Source organism: Pinus tabuliformis, chromosome 7 (assembly GCF_031772625.1).
Source record: "Pinus tabuliformis cultivar Carrire ecotype Pingquan chromosome 7, CPIR1, whole genome shotgun sequence".
NCBI lineage: Eukaryota > Viridiplantae > Streptophyta > Pinopsida > Pinales > Pinaceae > Pinus > Pinus tabuliformis.
The window spans coordinates 1,664,614,982-1,664,627,275 of record NC_142293.1 but is presented as its reverse complement, the minus strand read 5'-3'; positions in this window follow the sequence as shown (position 1 = coordinate 1,664,627,275).

The window sequence follows — 12,294 nt, the reverse complement described above, 5'->3', positions numbered from 1 at the left end:
AATAAAATGCACAAGGCCTAAATTTATCCTTTTTCTTGATATATTTTAATGAAAAAATTTTAACGGATGGGAATACAGGATTGATAAGGAGGCACTTATGAACCATATATTCATATTTTGTTGTGGTTTTTATACATGTACCACTTCTGCACACTTGTATTAGGACTTAATTATATAATTTTCTTGATTTATGGAAAAATTCTTTGGGGAAATTCATCTAAAAAACTTACAAATGCTACATACGTAAAATGTCTGATATACCCTAAAAAAAACTCCATCAGTCTTCTTTCTTGTCATAATGGAAATCTAGTAGATCACTAATTATTGCTCACCCTTAGAATTTTGAACTTGTAGGCTCAAACCAACAGATTTTATGACGTGGAAATACAATATGAGGTATACAAGAAAGGATGGATACATGAATCACTAAATCTAGATAGCTAAAAATGAATTGCATGTCAAATGTACATAGCGAAATCAAAATTTACATTTGTCTTTCTTATGGAAGAAAGAGAATTGGAAAATCCTAATAATATTTCATCAACAAAATGTATACCATCAAGGCCCAAAATAAAAAAATGGTAGAGAGGACTTCTTGAACAAATTCAGAGAACATACTCATATGGTATGCTAGGGCGAATTATGGGATAATGGAACCAACATGTAACATAGATTCCAAAATAGTTTTATTTTCAACATCTAATAACTCGCTATATAATTGAATTAAACTTTTGTTGGTGAGTGATTGGAGGTTTTCAATAGATGAAAAATGTAATATATCACAGATATGTTCAGATGATATCTAAAGGAGAATACAACCATTACTAGAAACAATAGTTTGACTATTTAGTATATAAGAAATTCCACACCGAGAAACAAACCGAGGAAGTCATACACTTGAGGAATGGTGACAAATGTTAGACCATATTAACACACCTAAAGGTATTATTTGAATGGCTAAACCTACTTAAATCCTCTTATCTAACTTGAAATAGGTCACAGTGACAATGAGTGTCATATATGTCTACTTCATGGTCAATTAATGGTATACTATCTAAATTAATAGGGTCTTGAGGAGTAAGGAATTCATATTTCAACTTAGTAATTATGAAAAAAACAAAGAGAAATGGAAGAAGATACCCAATAATATTTCTTGGAGACTGTTGGCTTGTAACTAACTTGATGTCCATAACTAGGAGTGCAAATGGTTCCCTGTACAAGAATTATTGTCTAGCAGTTGCAATCATGAGCCTCATTGTCCTTCCCTTTCACAAATAGAATAATAGAATACCTTCCCCCCTTTCTCCTCTGTCAACTCCTTTCTTTTCCTTTGGGCATGAACTTCAAAATCCCTTCAAAAAGTATTTTCATTAGTTAATTCATTGATTATGTCACCATGATGTCACGTTGACATGGAATGCCACATCAATTTTCCATGTAAACTTCCTTATCCACATTATTATGTCCACTTATGCATGTATATCTTCAACATGGTTACTTACTTGTCCATTGAGCCACTTGCCCTTCTAGCCTTTGGATGTGCGCCAATGTTATCCTTGCTTGTTGCTCTAAAGCTTGTCATGATATGCAAAATCGCCCTTGGCAATTTAGTTGGTAATGCTCACCCCCTCACGGTTTTAATTTGGGTAGAGGGGCCCCCCTACAATCAATCTCATATGTTGATTGAACGTAGGTGGTTTTGAGCGAATCCCAACCACGTCTCCTCTCCCCCACTAAATATCAATCACACGGGGGGTCCATGATTCATATAAGCCATTAGATCTAGTGCTCTTGTGGATTATTGATGATCCAACACTTCAATATGCATCATCTAACCTTTTCTACTTTGCATGAAACCTTTAGAATATATCTATCTATATAATAATAATAATAATAATAATAATAATAATAATAAAGTGCACGTAACATAATAATCCCAACTTTTTTGTCCCACGCACTTAAATGTTATAACCTTGTTTTTTCTTTAATGATATCTACACATACAAACACACAAGAACCCTTCTGCTACATCAACTCCCACAAGGGATGAAACCATTGCTTGTAGCATATGGCTTCTTTGCTACATCAAATCTACCTTATCCTCCCACAATTTACTTTGCTCAATAATGTTCTAAACCATTGCTTCCATTACTAAGTATTAGAACCTTTCGACATGTTTCATTATAGAGTTTGTATGTCCCAACGTGTCTACTGCTACCTAACCATATATCGCATAATTGAGTGATGAGTATCCCAATCATTGATAAGGAGAACTCTAATTTCATATGAGGTTGCTCAATTTGCTAGTAAGTCCGCTTCATAATTGTTATATCTAAAAGCATGCATGCCTTTGATGTCAACCATAAAGCTCAAATATGTTTCTATCCTTTTAGAAAATAACATTAAGTTTAAGATCTAACTTAGAAGAGCCAACATGAAGATGTGAAATTATTACTTTCAAGTCCGCCCACTATAATTAGTTTATAAATATGAAGTGAAAACCTCATATATATATGTTTGTGGATGGAAAACTATATTTCTCAGTTAATCTAGTGTTAGGCGCCCAAACCATAACCTCATTATTCTTCTGTAATCCCACCATCCACCAAAGTTATCCTTGTGCGTACCCCACCATCATGCGTGCGTAGTGTGCAGTGCCAAATGTAATGCTTGGAAGTGGTGATCCTTAGGGAGTTCATGCTCAAATGCATCCAAAAACTTATCCATGTCAGTTAAATAGTCATAATAGGGTAAGTTCCTTACCTCTGACGAAACATAGCGTAATGATTTCGTCATCATATTGCAGCGTAGTGTAGATACTTCATGCAAACGATTCTGCCGATGCTCCAACTCTTCATCTGAATTAGAAGTACAAGAAATCTCCTAGTCCCATGCAATCCATCCATCTGTCGTCGGATTGACCCAGACCTAGTCTCGCGTTGTTATTTTGTAGATCTGATCCAGTTCATCATCACTTTCTTCATAGCCGCAAATTGGTTCAGTGTAGCACGCCCCTTCTGTAGGGTCCAGTGGCACTACAACCTGAAGTGATTTCCTTTCAAATGAAATTGTCCTCTTCTTCAAGTTGATGAACCCATTCATGTCAATGGCCCAGTCAATTGCCAGGAGCGTGAGGTATGGATTATTGTCGTCAATGATTTCTATCACCTAAAAGTCATACATCGCGGTCGCACCTAGTATATCAACTATGAATTCATATAATCATCCCATAGGGATGATTTTCTACTGGTTTTCCATTCTGAGCTGAATCGGAGACCACTGCAGCGCAAGTCTCCCCATTATTTTCATGTTTTCTTTGGTAGTACGTTCGCATCAGACACAGGATCCAAGATGACCTGGTCCATCTTATAATCTCCTATCTCCACAGTGAGCCTCATCTCGTGCCCTATTCTTGCCTTATGTTTGGCAATTTTTTTGACTACCTAGTGTCCATCAATGACCTTCTCTTTTCTGGTGCATTTGTTTATTAACTCCTGCAGGCCTTCCATAACTTTGTTATCCCGTAGCAGTTTTATGCGGGTCTCCGAAAACGTAGTAAGCACAGAGGGATCAGCCTCTATAGGTGCACTATTGTCTTGCATCTTTTCTTGACTTCCTAAGGTGGATGCCTCAACGAAGCTTTTCTTTGCCTCCATAAATGTTTCCTTAGTGTGCGACAGATCAAAACTGACTTCCTTCTGGTGCCTTGCAGACCCATCCGTCCTCCTCAAGTTGTTTACCCTTATCATCGTCATTCGTTATTCCACTTCTCATCACTATATTCATGTTGTGATCTTCCTCATGGGGATTAGCTCTCATCATATGTAAGTTCTGCATAGGGTGTTGAGGCTACAGCTTCTTCTCCTGCATCTTGGCTATTAGCACTGGGAATTCTTCTATAGTGTGGTCAAATTGGCTATAGTATTAACATGACGGGTGTGTCTGATTCTGACACTCCCATGCATAGTGCCCTCATGTTCCATAGTTGTAATAGATAACCTGACCCTGGCCTCTACCAGGTCCTCCTCCTCCTCAGCCTCGCCCTCTTCCTTGATATCCTCCATGCACTCCTCCGGTGCCCTGCTCTTGAGGCCAAGTTTCAGATTGCATCTAGTATGTAGGTGTTCTTTCCATCATCATCTCATAGCTACGACAATGGTGCTCATCATGGCCCAATGATTTGCAGAGGTTACAGAACAATTGTTGCGGTGTTTGGATGAACTTTTAAAGGAAATGGCAATTATCTGTTGCATGTTGTCCAGCAACCTGACAAATAACAAACCATAGCGCATCCCCCACACTCGATCTAGTTGGAGCATCTGGCCTCAGGGGAATTGGTCCCCCTCCTGTAATGTTATGAAACCAGCTCAAGAAAAGATAGAAAAGATAGATCAACGCCTTAGAATTTAGCCTCTTCGAGGGGGCAACCTCCTTTACATTACATAAATGAACAATTCTTGGATGATAAAAATGACAAAACCTCCTTTCTATATATAGGAGTCTAAGTAGTCACAATATAACCCAGCCGACCTAACAATAATAATATAAAGCCACAAAAATAACAATAGAGGGATTCTATGGGGCACAGTAATAACAATATGGGGGCAATAGGGGCACAACAATATTAATAAGGGGTATAACTACAATAGTAATGGGGTAATCACTAGTATTATAGGGACCCAACATGCCCCTCTCCTTCAAAAAGGTGTTGTCCTCAACGCTTGAGTAGTTATGGATACTTCTGTATAAAATTCTCATCCTCCCATGTGGAATATTCAGCAGATAAGTTCTTCCACTTGATAAGATACTTCGAAATTGATCGATTTCGTAGTTGTCGAGTTCTTGTTTCTGTGACTGCTTCCGGTTCCAATATAGTTTTTCCTTCCTCGTCAAGTTCTGGCAATATTGTTTGAACTGGGAGCTTGTTGCCTATAACCTTCTTTAAACATGAAACATGGAAAACTGGGTGCAATCGAGAAGCTGCAGGAAGCTCCAATTTGTATGCCATAGTACCAATCTTTTGCAACACTTTGTATTGACCATAATACTTTGGTGATAATTCATTATCCTTCTTAGCTTGCTTGAGGGACATTTTCTTATATGGTTGTAGCCGTAGGAATACCCAATCACCTACATCAAAACTTATTTCACTGCGATGTTGATCTGCCTGTTGTTTCATTCTATTATGTGCCAACACAAGGTTATCCTTTAAGAGTTGGAGGACTTGTTGTTGATGTTCGATGTGATGTTCCACTGCCTGAACCTTAGAATTTTCTCTTAAATATGATGTGATGGATGGTGGTTGATACCCATAAAGTGCCATAAATGGGGTCATTTTTGTTGCTGTATGGAAGGAAATGTTATACCACCATTCAGCCAGAGGCAACCATTTGACCCATTGTGTTTGTTTATTAGATACAAAGCAACGAAGATATCCTTCCAAACATTTGTTTACTATCTCAGTTTGCCCATCAGATTGAGGATGATAAGATGAGCTATGAGCTAACTGAGTACCAAGACAAGAAAATAATTCTGTCCAAAAATTTCTAGTGAAAATGGGATCTCTGTCACTTACAATAATCTTTGGGTTTCCATGTAGCTTTTGAATTGTTTCCATAAATGCAGTAGAAACTGTACTGGCTTTAAATGGATGTGATAATGCACAAAAGTGTGCATACTTGGTAAGTCTGTCAACTACCACCATGATGACACTCTTTCCCTCAGACTTGGGTAAACCTATGATAAAATCCATTGAAACCTCCTCCCAACGTTGGCTTGGAATGGATAAAGGTTGTAATAGACCCAGTGTCTTAATTGTTTCAAATTTATTTTGTTGGCAAACCAAACATTCCGCCACAAACTTTTGAATATATGATTTAAGGCCATCCCAAAAAAATTCCTTCTTAACCCTGTGGTAAGTTTTTAAAAATCCTGAGTGCCCTCCTAAGGGAGAAGTGTGCAATTCCATAAGAATATTTTGTTTTAGCTGGGAATTCTTACAGAGGTATAAGCGATCTTTGTACCATAACAAATCATTTTTCCAGCTAAATGTATCAGACGTACTGGAATCTTGTTGTAACTTTTGAATAAGTGCCCACACTTCTTCATCATTCTTCCATTCCTCCCTTGCTTCGTTTATCCAATCTGGTTGGATAATAGAAATGGCACACAACAATGCTTCCACATCCTCATCCTTTCTTGAGAGTGCATCTGCCACCACATTTTGCTTCCCTTTTTTGTAGATGATTTCAAAGTCATAACCCAACATCTTTGTGACCCACTTTTGTTGCTCTTCAGAGGATAATCTTTGTTCTAAAAAGTATTTAAGGCTATCATGATCTGTTTTTACCTTGAAGTGTCTTCCCATTAGGTAGGGTCACCATTTCTTAAGTGCATGGAGTATTGCCAACATTTCCTTCTCATAAATAGCTTTGCTTAAAAACTTTCCCTTGATTGGACGACTTTCAAAAGCAATGGGTCTTTCATCTTGCATTAGAACAGCACCAATTCCATTTCCTGAAGCATCACATTCCACAATAAAGGTTTTTGTGAAGTCTGGTGTAGCTAAGACCGGTGCTTGGCACATTGCCTCTTTAAGATGTTAAAAGGCCTTTGTTTCTTCCAGAGTCCATGAAAATGCATCTTTCTTCAATAATGTTGTTAGAGGTGCTGCTATTCTCCCATAATTCTTAACAAACTTGCGATAATACCCTGTCAACCCGAGAAATCCTCACAGATGCTTTATGGATGTGGGGATTTTCCATTCCTTAATGGCTTTAATTTTGCTAGGGTCTACCTTAACTCCTTCATGAGATACAATATGACCCAGATATTCCACCTCCTGGACTCCAAAGAAACATTTGGATCTTTTTGCATATAATTGTTTCTCCTCCAATAGTTGTAGCACCCTGTCAACATGTTCAACATGATCCTTCCAAGACTTGCTGTAGATTAGTATATCATCAAAAAATACTAACACAAATTTTCTAAGGAATGGTTTGAAAATTGAATTCATCAAACCTTGAAATGTTGAAGGTGCATTGGTAAGGCCAAAAGGCATGACCAAAAATTCATAATGACCCTCATGAGTTCTAAATGCTGTTTTCGGAATGTCTTCAGTCTTCATTCTGATTTGATGATATCCTGAACGAAGATCCAACTTGGTGAAGTAAATTGATCCATGCAATTCATCCAGTAATTCATCAATGACAGGAATGGGGAACTTATCTTTAATAGTGAGCTTGTTGAGCTCCCTATAATCCGGACACATGCGCCATGATCCATCCTTCTTGTGCACCAATACTACTGGAGCAGAGAAAGAACTTTGACTCGGTTGAATTATACCAGCCTCTAGCATTTCTGCAACCATACGTTCAATTTCACTCTTTTGGACATAGGGATATCTGTACGGCCTGATGTTTGGAGGAACACTTCCTGGAATCAGATGAATAGCATGATCATGATCACGCATAGGTGGGATACCTTGGGAGTCTCAAATACCTTGGAATGATTGTCCAGGACTTTTTGGAGATCTAGAGAAATAGATGATTCCGATGTGGAAACATCTAGTGAACATAATTGTGCAATTACACCTCTTTGTTCCTTTTTTAGAAGCTTTGTCATACCATTAGAGCTGATTATCTTTCCTGGTTTCCCTGCAATACCCCTTAATTCAACTTCCTTTCCTTCCGTAGAAAATTTGATGAAAAGTTCTTGAAAATTAAAAGCTATTGTACCCAAGGATTGTAGCCATTGGACTCCTAGTACAACATCAGCACCTCCCATTGGAATGGAAAGCATTGGGCTAGTCAATACATATTCTCCCATGGATAGCTTGATATTATGGCACTTTCTAGAGCAATTTATTGTTCCTCCATTTGCAATCATCACTTGACACTCTGGTGCTGGATATAGGAAGCAATTCAATTCTTTTGCTACCTTACAATGAATAAAATTGTGGGTGCTTCCTGAATCAATCAACACTATTACCTTTTTCTTCTTGATTTGTCCTTCTATCTTGATGGTTTGAGGAGTGGTAATTCCTGCCAATGCATTACAAGATATGGTAGGATTTATTTGTTCTTCATCTAGGCTTTGTTCCTGGAGTATATCCTCTTCTTTTGACCTTTCTTGCTCCTTTTCTTCTTCCTCTTCACAATCTATGTAGAATAATTTCTTCTCAGCACACTTATGACCTTTAGTGTATTTTCTATCACAACTGTAACAAAGCCCTTTTGCTCTTTTTTCTTCCAATTGTTGTGGTGTCAACCTTATAGGTTGTGGAAGACTAGGGGCAACAACACTTCCGTCTTTATAGTTGTGAGTGGTATGCTTCCTGGTTGCCATAATTTTGCTTTCCATTTTTCTTGCTAACCTGAATGCCTTCTCTAATGAATCAGGTTCCCAAAGGCGAACATCATGTTGGATATTATCCTTTAAAGACCCTATGAACACATCAATCCTATGCTCCTCTGGAATATCTTTTACCCTTATGTTCAATTTTTGGAACTCCTCAATGTGCTCCATTATTGAACCCTTTTGTTTGAGACTTATCAATTGGCTAAAAAAAGTGTTGCTTTTTGTATCCTCATAATGTGCTATCAATTCTTCCGTAAAAATTGCCCAAGTGATAAATTGTTTACGAGAGCAAAGCCATTGATACCATACAAACTGATTTGGTTCCAAATATAAAGTTGCCATATGTACCTTTTGTGTGTTTTGCACATTATTGAGATCGAAGAATTGCTCCATCTGTAATATCCATGTGGCGGGATCCTTGCCATCAAACTTCCTCATATCGATTTTTGGAATATGGTGAGTCTTCGATCCAACATTAGAGTCTATGGAATCATGATTAACATTTCTTTTGTTCTCATCATGAGTTTCCTTTAGTAACCTTTCACCATTAGTGACCATTTCTTGTAGCAAATTATTCATATTTATCTTCAATTCTTCCATCTTATCATCCATGCCACCAATTTTAGCGTCCATGCCATTCACCTTAGATTCCATGCCATTCATCTTAGCTTCCACACCATTTATCTTAGCTTCTATTAGCTTTTGTGACCGTGACATTTGTTGCACTTGTTCTTGTAATTTTGATATATCATGTAGCATTTCTTCCTCTTCTTCATGAGTCATGCTAGAGCTTTCAGCTTCCTTACTAGGTGTTTGCATTTTCTTTCCTCGGGGCATCAGTTACCAATAATAATGCTCTACTATACCCTTTGAATTCCTTCAAAATAAAACTTCAAACCAAGCTTAAGCAAAAATTTAAGAAAATCTACACACCTTTTCTCACTTTGTAGGAGCTCGATATTGCCTCTGATATACCTCTGTACTTTCCAATCATCTAGTTCTGAATTTTTGACCTGTAGTATCCCTCTGTGTCCTCTTTCCAATGCCACAATTCTGACCCAAATTGGATTCTCTAAGGAAGAGTTATGCGAAATCTCCCACAGTGACTTAATTATAGACTAGTTCAGTAGAGCGAACTTGTACGACATTCCACGAGTCACAGTTTCTACCTCTGGATCTAAAAAAAGGCATACAAGAAACTACAGTCCATCCTCTTTCTGTACCTTCTTACGAATTTTCAATCTGATCCCCAGAGAGAAATTTATGATGATTTTCCCCAGGTCACCTGTTTGGAATGTAATTCAGGAGTCTGCAAAAAGACCAACTTCCTCAGATCATATCTCCGCAAATATAACGTGAAAAGCTCTAAAATTCGGACCCGAGGTTTAGCGTGATTTCTTCTCAAATGTGTTTTTTTTGTAACTTTTGAAACGTCACAGAAAAAAAGTTATAGCGAAAATGCCACGATGACCTGTTTGGAGCAGCGGAACCCTAGAATCCAAAGCTCTGATACCAAATGTTATGAAACCAGCTCAAGAAAAGATAGAAAAGATAGATCAACGCCTTAGAATTTAGCCTCTTCAAGGGGGCAACCTCCTTTACATTACATAAATGAACAATTCTTGGATGATAAAAATGACAAAACCTCCTTTCTATATATAGGAGTCTAAGTAGTCACAATATAACCCAGCCGACCTAACAATAATAATATAAAGCCACAAAAATAATAATAGAGGGATTCTATGGGGCACAGTAATAACAATATGGGGGCAATAGGGGCACAACAATATTAATAAGGGGTATAACTACAATACTAATGGGGTAATCACTAGTATTATAGGGACCCAACATGTAATATAATTTGTGAATAGAGGACAATGGTCTTTATCGTTCCCTTGGCTCTTACACTTTAGGCACCAGACTTCTGCGCTCACCTCTGGTTTAGTCTCCTTATCTTTCTTCAAGCTCTACAATTCTAAGCAGAGGCTCTATAACTGAGAGTGAATCTGATGTACCACCAAGGTCGCATCCTCAATAGGTGTTGCATGCAACCTCATCGCAATTTCCAAAACTTCCGCTTGTGTTCCTACCTTTTGTTGCGACAGAGAAATCCTTAGGTGGGGCAACAGTGAAGCTATAAACCACTCACGATGTTGACCATCTGTGAGCTGCATGTTAGCTTCTCTAATATGACACTTCAACCTTTTATCTAATTCCCAAGGTGTCTCATTAACCCTCATCATGATTTCCTTAAATCCAACTATTGACTGTGAATCAGACTTTGGCTTACTAAACTCCTTGTTTAGGGCTTCCCTAGTCTCTGCTAGCGGTGGCAAAGGATTATCAGAACAGTACTTAATATACAAAGTTAGTGCGTGATCCTGTAAAGAAGTAACCAATTGTGCCTTCCTTATATTATCATCAGTAATCTGTTGCACTGTCCACACATCATTCACAACAAACCATAACTGCTATGTATCTTCACTCTCTATGCCCTTGAAAATCAACAACTTCATTGTGTTCAACATGTTGAATGGTGGTGGTGGTGGAGGTGTGGGTGAAGGTGTTTACAGTAGAGGTGAAGGTGGAGGTGGAGGTGGAGTGGATGGATGATGTTTTTGTGGAAAACCCTGTGTTATCAGTTGGACAACACTTTGCAGTGATGCCTATACCACTCCCTTGTCATCGCTCGAAGGAGGTCTATTCAATGGGCTATATTCAAGACCTGATTTCTCTCAATTTCTAAAGATTTTTCCACTTCGCGTAGCTCCGAACATCAAGGCAATGGCATAACCCGTTTTTCACATAACAACATTTTAATCCAGGTATTCGAAGATCTTAAATACTTACCTCGCAGTCCCTTGAAAAATCGCCGCTCCACTTCTCTATAGCTGACTGAGCTATCAACTGCGAATTCTGTAACAAATCCTCCCAAAATCCGATCGAGCCAATGATCAACAACCCGCGTGATCTAATTTTCAGAGGCTTCTAATCGTCACACTAATTCAGGAGTCCACACAATAGGATTTTCAAGATTCCACCTTCCTTGGCTAGCTATCCATTTATCTAACCAATCATACAGTTCAATGGGAAAAGTGCAGAAGAAAAACTCATGTATCTCTTCTATATACAGGTACTTATTCAACCAATCTTCCCTTGACAGGTGCGGATTCCTATTTTCTTGCGACGCAAACTCGTGAATCTTCTGATCCAACCACTTTTCAATTTATTTCTTGGTCGGATTCTAGTGATGCGACATCACACATCTCTTTCAAGTAGATCCCAGTCCCAACAATGGAACCATTTGTTGGCTTAGGGGGTCCTGACCCAGGTTCAGAGTTAGTTGCGCCAACTAATAAATCCCTACACTACTGGTCGTTTCGGCAACAATCCGCGTAGCGCAGGCTGGAGTCTCACACGAACAAGTATGGGGGGATGCAAGAACCAAGTTTCTGCATCTAGAGATGAGTGTGATGTCTTTTAGAGCCCTAGATCTACCTTCAGGTGGATCGATAAGCCCTTAGGGCTCGGTACTACAACTCTATTGAAACAGTCTTTAGACCTTCGCGAAGGCTTACGAGCAGCCTTTGCAGATCCTTAATAGTCGATTTATCCACTTACATGCATCGGAGAACAATATTTAATTAGTGTTCATGCACATCTACTTAGGTTATTTAGTAAACATAACAGAATTAATCACAGTCTTCGCAAAAGTACTTTACATGCATTGCGTACATTTATTAAGACTTATTCAAGAGAATCGCGCATCATTAGATCAATATTCTATAAACACATTATTCATCAACAAAATATATCATAAAAATAAGTAAACAAAGATAAACAGATATACAAAGGAATTTCTTTGGTAACTTTCTTTATTGATCTTCCTTTCATATTTACAGACTCAAATCTACCTTGTGCACTCAATTGCAGTGG